The sequence below is a fragment of the Hordeum vulgare genome, chromosome 6H (genome assembly GCF_904849725.1).
Source record: "Hordeum vulgare subsp. vulgare chromosome 6H, MorexV3_pseudomolecules_assembly, whole genome shotgun sequence".
Taxonomy (NCBI): Eukaryota; Viridiplantae; Streptophyta; class Magnoliopsida; order Poales; family Poaceae; genus Hordeum; species Hordeum vulgare.
Genome location: NC_058523.1, coordinates 180,130,332 through 180,138,840, shown reverse-complemented (window position 1 = coordinate 180,138,840; position 8,509 = coordinate 180,130,332).

The window sequence follows — 8,509 nt, the reverse complement described above, 5'->3', positions numbered from 1 at the left end:
TCCAGGCGTCCGTGAGGGGCCGGACGTCCGACAGGGGTCGGTCGTCCGAGACCTGTAGGCACGACTGGAACTCTTCTGAATTCATCAGCGGCCGGATGTCCGACAGGGGTCGGTCGTCCGAGGCCTGTAGATGTGCCTGAACATATTTGAATTCATCAGCATACGGACGTTCGGAGTGGCCCGGAAGTCCGTGTTATACATCACAATTTCTACTGGTGGTGGCTTCCGGATTTCCGATGGGGGTCGGACGTCCGGCGCTCGGACGTCCGGAGGAAGCCAGATTTCTGAGATATAGAGCACAAATTCTACTGGTGTAGACTTCCGGATTTCCGGAGCTTGGCCGGACGTCCGGCCCTCGGACGTCCGGAGGGAGCCGGATTTCCGAGATATATGCCACACAAACTTCTGGTGCCTGGCTGCGGATTTCCGAAGCCAGCCGGACGTCCGGCCCTCGGACGTCCGGAGGGAGCCGGATGTCCGAGGCAATTGGACATGTATTGAACTGAAAACAGGGTGGATAATATGTGGTGTTTGGTAAGATTGTAGAGATGTGGTATGAGCAAGTTTATCGCAAAGCCTGTGATCCCCTCTTAATAGTGCGGGATCCCTATACTCAATATCAGTAAACTAAAAACACTACTCTACATCATCTCTTCTTAATCCCGAGCCTTCTCGAAATATAAATCACCAATCTTTTTAGGCAACCTTTGGCACATAAATCTCAATCTACTAAAGTACTTGTCGCCCTGACATACACTCAACAAATGGGATTAGTTTCCTATGTATGTGTTGTCATTAACACCAAAAGACGATTAAGGGCATATCATGCACTTTCAGTCTCCCCCTTTTTGGTAGTTGATGACAACATATACATAGGTCTCAAAAGGATTAAACATACATTATAGTCTAGGAGATATTTAGTACGGAGCTCCCCCTTAAGATATGCATGACAAAGAAATCGAAGCTCCAAATGGATCAACATGGAAGGATAATAAATCATCATAGAAATAAAGGAGCAAGACATAATAGTCTATGATGATATCATAGCAAGTCACAACCATTCATAAGTAGCCATACATGAGTTTTATCCATTACATTAAATCTCCAAAGACTAAAAATGACGAGAATGAAATTTTAACTACGATACATTACTCCCCCTTTGGCACCAAGTACCAAAAAGGGAGCCATCAACAGCACCAACCAAACTCAAAGCTCATCACCATCATCATCAGCATCATCAGCCAAACCACTGCCCCCAGCCTCGTCAAAGAAATCAGACCACTCAGGACCAGAAGGGAAGCCAAAATCAATGGAAGGAGCAGCATGAGGGGCCTCATCATCACTCACATCAAGAGCACCTGAGGCTCTCAGACGAGCCTTGAGGGCATTCTGGGAGGAGACTAAGCGGGAAACCACATCATGGGTTTGACCACCCTGAAAGGAGACAGCCTTCATCAACGCAGAGTGAGCTTTGCCAAGGAATTTGGCAATGCAACCGAGAGGAGCGGAGCTAGATGAAGGGGTGGCGGCCCGTGCAGCAGTGCGGCGAGTGGTAGTAGAGGAAGAAGGGGCGTTCTTGGGAGCAAAGTCATCCGCCATGTGAGCGGGAATGAGCCACTTGAGATGGATGTGAGTGGTAGCCACAGAGAAATCAGCAACGTGGTTAATAAGTGCCTGGATGAAAGGAGCGTGAGGAAAGGCTCGCTTGTACTGAAAGCTAGCAAGCCAAATCTCATGCCATAGGAAATGGGGCACATTGATTTTGCTCTTGGGGTTCTCGAACAAGTGGTACATGATGTCGATACAATAGCCACTGCAAGAACCCTTATCACCCATCTTGGGATAGATGGTGCGGATGACACACTGAAAGATAATGAAGTAAGGTGAGCGCCAGATGGATACCTGGTTAAGGTCCTTCAGGCGCTCATCCGCATCAAGCTCACATAGTGGTTTGAGAAGGTGTCCACACACGTCAATAGTCTTAGGCGCATGGTTAGGATCATCCTTATGTATTTTATAACCGGAATTGGGGAAACCCAGTGCGGCAACAAAAGTAGCATAAGTGGCTTTGAAGCGAACGTCAGAGGTGATCCAGCTGACAGTGTTGTCGGAGCCAAAATGACATGTGGCATAGAACTGGTGAATGGCAGCAGCATTATAGTCGCAATGAAAAGCAAACGGGGCGGCAAGTCCCGGTGACTCAATAAGCTCAATGGCACCCGGATATTTCACTGGGTGCATGCGAATATGCTCAACATCAATGAAAATATGATTAGATAACCCCTTAGGAACTATGACGGTGGTAAAGATGTCCGCCTGGACGTTTGTGCGGAAACGAGAATCCGTAGAATCACTGCCGACCTCGTATTGATTTACGTCGCGGCGGAAAGTGAGATAGGAAGCTGCGCCAAGTGTGGTGAAGTTTGCGATATCACGACCTAACGTGGCAGGAGGCTCTAAGGAGATGTGGCGAGCTTCACCTGCAGGCTGGGCAGGAGGCGGTTGCGGCATGTAGGACGCCCTGCGAGTCCCGAGCTTGGACGTGGACCTTCGAGCGACGTGTTGAGGAAGTTCCTCGGCGGCAAGCTCCTCCTCGAAGTCGGAGTCAGCATCATCAGACGGCGAGGGAGACGGCGAACGCCGGGGCGGAGAACGCCGGGCAGTCCGTTTGAAGGGACGGAGTGGCTCATCCAATTCCGACCCCGTGTTCATAGGGGTGCGAGAGGATGAGCCGGCCACGGTCTTTCGAGCGGTGTGCTTGGTCTTGCCCATGAAGCTCAACCCTACGCGGATGAAAAATCCCCAAATGAGGAACGAACATGGAGATACATGGGAGAAATCAAATCCAACGCGAAAGAAGACGGAGGAGCGACCTGAGGATGGATCCCGCGAAGAATACGGAGGAAGAAGTGGGGGATCCGCGGAGGAGATCGGCCCTATCTCGAGGAGATCGGCGCTGGGCAGGGGCTCCTCGAGCAGCTCCTCGAGCTGGCGGCGGTGGCTGGGGGAAAAGGGGGCGCTGGGGGTTAGGGCAAAAGCCCAGCCCCGCGCCCAGCTTTATATAGAGGCCCCGAGGCGTCGGACGTCCGAGAGGCGTCGGACGTCCGGAGGTTGTTCTGGTGTCGGACGACCGACACTGGTCGGACGACCGGAGGAGGTTTTGCCGCGTCGGACGTCCGAGAGGCGTCGGACGTCCGGAGGTTGTTCTGGCCCCGGACGTCCGAGAGAGAGGAGGGTAATTTTTGTTTTGATGATGATGACTTGCATGGTATCACAAAAAAATAAGAACACTGTTTTCCTAGAAGCATTACATGCATGAAATGATCTGTGCGTACGTTGTAAGCTTAAAAACACATAGAATTACGACTCCCCCTAAATGTATGCGCACATCAAGACACAACCATAATGTGAGTCTATGTATGTGTGCAATATTTCAAGATATGTTGTCAAGCTCCAAGATACCAAGTTCACGCCTAAGTTTACAGAACCTAGCTCCGCTAAGTGGCTTGGTGAAAATGTCGGCTAACTGCATGTCGGTACCCACATGGGTAATATCAATGTCACCCTTTTGCACATGGTCTCTCAAGAAATGATACCTAATATCAATATGTTTTGTGCGAGGGTGATCAATGGGGTTCACGGAGATCTTTATGGCACTTTCATTATCACAGAGAAGAGGAACGTGTCGATACGTGATACCATAATCCTTCAGTGTTTGCCTCATCCATAGCAATTGAGTAGCACAGCTTGCGGCTGCAATATATTCGGCCTCGGCCGTGGAGAGAGAAACACAGTTCTGCTTCTTCGAGGACCAACTTACCAACGAGCGTCCAAGAAACTGACTTGCACCGGAAGTGGATTTCCGTCCCACTTTATCACCGGCCCAATCCGCATCAGAGTACCCAATGAGATCAAACTTTGCATCCTTAGGGTACCATAAGCCTAACTTTGGGGTGTGATCAAGGTATCTAAGAATATGCTTAACCGCCGTGTGATGGCTTTCCATAGGGGAAGCTTGAAATCTAGCACATATTCCTACACTTAACATGATGTCCGGTCTAGATGCGCAAAGATAAAGCAGCGAACCAATCATGGAGCGATAAGTAGATGGGTCAAAAGGAATACCGTTTGAGTCTTCATTTAGAACTACATCGGTGGCCATGGGTGTCTTCATTGGTTTAGCATTTGTCATATCAAATTTCTCAAGAATGTACTTGAGGTACTTAGTTTGAGACAAGAAAATCCCTTCTTGAAATTGTTGTATTTGAAAGCCAAGAAAGAACTTCAAGTCCGTGTTGAGTGACATCTCAAAGGTCTTGGTCATGGAGGCCGCAAACTTCTTGCACAAATGGATGTTAGGAGAACCAAAAATGATGTCATCTACATAGATTTGGCATAAGATCAAATCACCATTTTCCCTCTTAGTAAAAAGAGTGGGATCGATCACCCCCACCACAAAGCCATCATCGAGTAGGAACTTCTTAAGATGATCGTACCAAGCACGGGGTGCTTGTTTAAGACCATAAAGTGGCTTGTGAAGTTTATATACATGGTCTTTGTGATGAGGGTCAACAAACTCAGGTGGTTGTGATACATATATCTCTTCTTGTAGAGGACCGTTAAGACAAGCACTTTTCACATCCATTTGATGCAAGGTAAAACCATTGAAAGCAGCATAGGCCAATAAAATGCGAATGGACTCAAGACGAGCAACAGGGGCGAAAGTTTCACCAAAGTCCAAACCTTCAACTTGGGAGTACCCCTGTGCTACTAACCTTGCCTTGTTGCGTAGGACAGTCCCGTTCTCATCTTCCTTGTTCTTGAAAATCCATTTAGTTTCAATGACATTATGTTCCTCAGTTGGTCGTTCTACCAATGACCATACTTCGTTGCGTGTAAAACTGTTTAGCTCCTCTTGCATAGCAAGTAGCCAGTCATTGTCACATAATGCATCCTAAACCCTGCGTGGCACGGTACTAGAGACAAACGAAAAGTGAGCACAAAAGTTTGTTAATTCTTTACGAGTCACTCTACCTTCCGACACACCTGTGAGGATTTGATCAATATCAACATGACCGGCCACACGTGGCATGATGGAGGTCAAGGTTTCACGAGGTTCAACTTCGTTTCCATCATCAACGTCCTCAACATATGGATCATTTATGTGCGGAGGAAGATATTCCTCTTCGCGTTGCACCTGTTGAGGTTCATCATCAAGCATACCCATACTTTGTTCTACATCTTGAAGATCAACTTGTTCTTGAGTGTCATCAGGGTGAGAGACATGTTCTCCCACTTGATCCTCAACAACTGGCATGATGGGTGTCCTAACATCTTGTGGAGGTACGGGCAGTGAACTGTCTTGAGGATGAGATATATTCTCATCATCTTCATCGTCATCATGGGGTCTTTGTTCCATAGGCAGAAGTGCACCTACACCCATGTTTAAGATATCTTGTGGGGAGTCTTCTTCACCTGCATCATTTAGATCAACTTGCTCCCCATGGGAGCGGTTAAATTCATCAAACGTCACGTCACAGGTTTCTATAACACATCCAGTGGATTTGTTGTAGACTCTGTAGGCGTGAGAGTTTGACCCATAGCCAACAAAAATCCCCTCAGTTGTTTTGGATTGAAATTTCCCTAACCGTTCCCGTTTGTTGAGGATGAAGCATTTGCATCCAAACACACGAAAGTACTTAACATTGGGCTTGTTCCCAGTTAGGAGCTCATATGGAGTTTTCTCCAATATTGATCGGAGGAAGAGCCGGTTTGATGCATGACATGCTGTGTTGACGGCCTCGGCCCAAAAGCTATGAGGTGACTTGTATTCATCTAACATGGACCTTGCCATTTCCACAAGTGTCCGGTTCTTCCTCTCTCCTACACCATTTTGTTGGGGGTGTAAGGTGCCGAGTACTGATGTTCAATCCCCTCATCACTAAGAAATTCTTCTAGGGTGTAGTTCTTGAACTCAGAGCCATTATCACTTCTTACTGCCTTGATGTCCTTGTCAAACTTTCGCTGGGCTTGTTTGGCAAAGTCAATGAAAGTGACCTTCGTCTCGTCCTTGGACTTGAGAAAGAACACCCATGTATATCTTGAGTAATCATCAACAATGACTAGGCCATACTTTTTCCCTCCAAGACTTGCCCATGAAGGAGGCCCAAACAGATCCACATGAAGGAGCTCTAACGGCCTCGAAGTGGATACAATGTTCTTGGGTGGATGTCTTGATTGATGTTGTTTCCCAGCTATGCATGCACTGCACACACGATCTTTCTTAAAAGATACATTTGTTAGTCCAAGAATGTGATTGCCGTTTAAGAGATTTTGAAGATTTTTCATGCCAACATGGGCGAGCCGACGATGCCACAGCCATCCCATGTCGGCCTTGGACATTAGACAAGTTGTATGGAAAGTGCTCTCTTTCGAGAAATCAACCGTGTAAAGGTTGCCATCCAACTCTCCAACAAAACCCACTTCAAGAGTGTCTCTCTTAAAGACTTTCACATCCGTTAGTCCAAATAGTGTGTCATAACCGACGGAAGCCAATTGGCGAACTGAAAGTAAATGATATTGGAGAGATTGGCAAGCATGACATTTGCAATAGACATGTCATTAGTGATTGCCACCTTGCCCAACCCAATTACCTGCCCTTTCGACCCTCCACCAAATACAATGCTCATGTATGGTCGAATGGCTTGCATGAAGTCATAGAGCAAGTTACTATCCCCGGTCATATGATTGGTGCATCCACTATCGATCACCCATTTTGCTCCACCGGAGAAAACACCCTGTAAAGAATTAAGACTTGGTTTGAGGTACCCATTTTGTCATGGGGCCTTTCACATTAGTTACAAGAGTCTTAGGGACCCAAATAGCATAGAATCGAAATGCATTACGGGGACCAACGAATTTAGCATAGACCTCTCCTTCCTTTGATTTGCGTAGTACATAGGATGGCGGCATGAATTCGGTTGTCGTGTTGTGAGTAGATGAACCCCTAGTGGCCGATCCACTCACAACTTTACCTTTCTCCGTGTGTCCCTCTGGTACAAATATTTCCTTAAGAGGAGTGGTACACTTGAGAGGAGATGCACTTTTCTTGGCAGTGCTTGGGTTGAACCCAAGCCCTTCCTTGGCGACACCTCCATTGTGTCGACTTAAGATCTCATTGAGAGTCTTTTGTCCTTGTGCACATGTCATGAGACCTCTGTCTAGCTGTGCCCTTAACGAACAGTTTTCCTCAAGGATAGATGTCAGTTCACTACTAGGGTTAGTAGTGCAGGTATCAACATTGATAATAGGTGAGGAATAGGCCTTAGCTAGAGTGTCAAGATAAGTGACCTTAAGTGCCTCAAAGCTCTTTGTAAGAACAGTGAGTTTTTCTTCCTTATCTTTGAGAGACAAGGATAGACGCTCACAGTCCTTAAAAAGAGAAGCATGAGAGTTCACAAGTCGGTCTTTATCATTTAGTAATTCTCTGCACACATTTTCAGCCTTTTTCAAGGAGGCAAGATCATTAGCATGTTTATCAAGGTTTTCACCTACTTTTGAACATAATGCATCATTTTTTGCTTCCTCATAAAGGACTTTCTGCTCAAGGAGTTCATTTCTCTCCTTCTCCTCAGTGACGAGGGTTTCGAGTTCCTTGATGGTATTGGTGTGCTTACTCACCATTTCCATAAGTATGCGAAACATAGTGAGCTTCTTTCCTTTAAGAGAGCACATAAATTTGTTCATTTTAGCAAACATGGGATGATCTAAATCATTATCCTCATAGTGATCTTCCGCATCAAGATACTCATCAGAAGGGGTAGAAACTAGACTGAAAGAGTTTAACCGTGGGGTTACCTTAACCTTATCATGGGAGCTTTGGTCTTCCCCATCTCCCATGGCAGTCTTTGCCATCAAACACTTGTGAGCGTTGCCCTTGTAGTCCTTCATATAGTTGTAGTGAACAACATCACCACTTTTGTTGACTAGCCTCAAGGTACTCTGTGTATCTTGAGCTACTCCGGCAACTCCACCAACATCTTCTGGATCTGATTCTTCTTGTGCAACCATTGCTCTTCCATCTGTCCTCTTGGACTTGGAGTTCATAGGGTTTGGCAACTTCTTCTTTACAAAGGTCTTTGGAAACCTTGGTTTGTCTTCTCTCTTCTCATAAGGGCAGTCATTGGAGAAGTGGTTGGTTTCCTCACAGTTATAGCATTTCCTTACCTTCTTCTTTGGGAATCTTCCCTTGAACTTTCCTGCACTGAACTTCTTCACAAAGAGAGCAATGTCTCAAACGATGGGCTTTCATCAGAGTCAACGTCATCACCATCTTGACAGTCATCATCACCTTCTTCTTCTTCACTTTCTTCTTCGTCATACTCATGCTTGGCTTTCAAAGCAAGATTGATCTTTGATGTTGAGGTGCCATGCATGGCTAGGTGCTTTGTTGCATTTGCCTTGGACTCTTCAAATAATTGGAAAGTGGATATGATGTCATCTGTAGTCA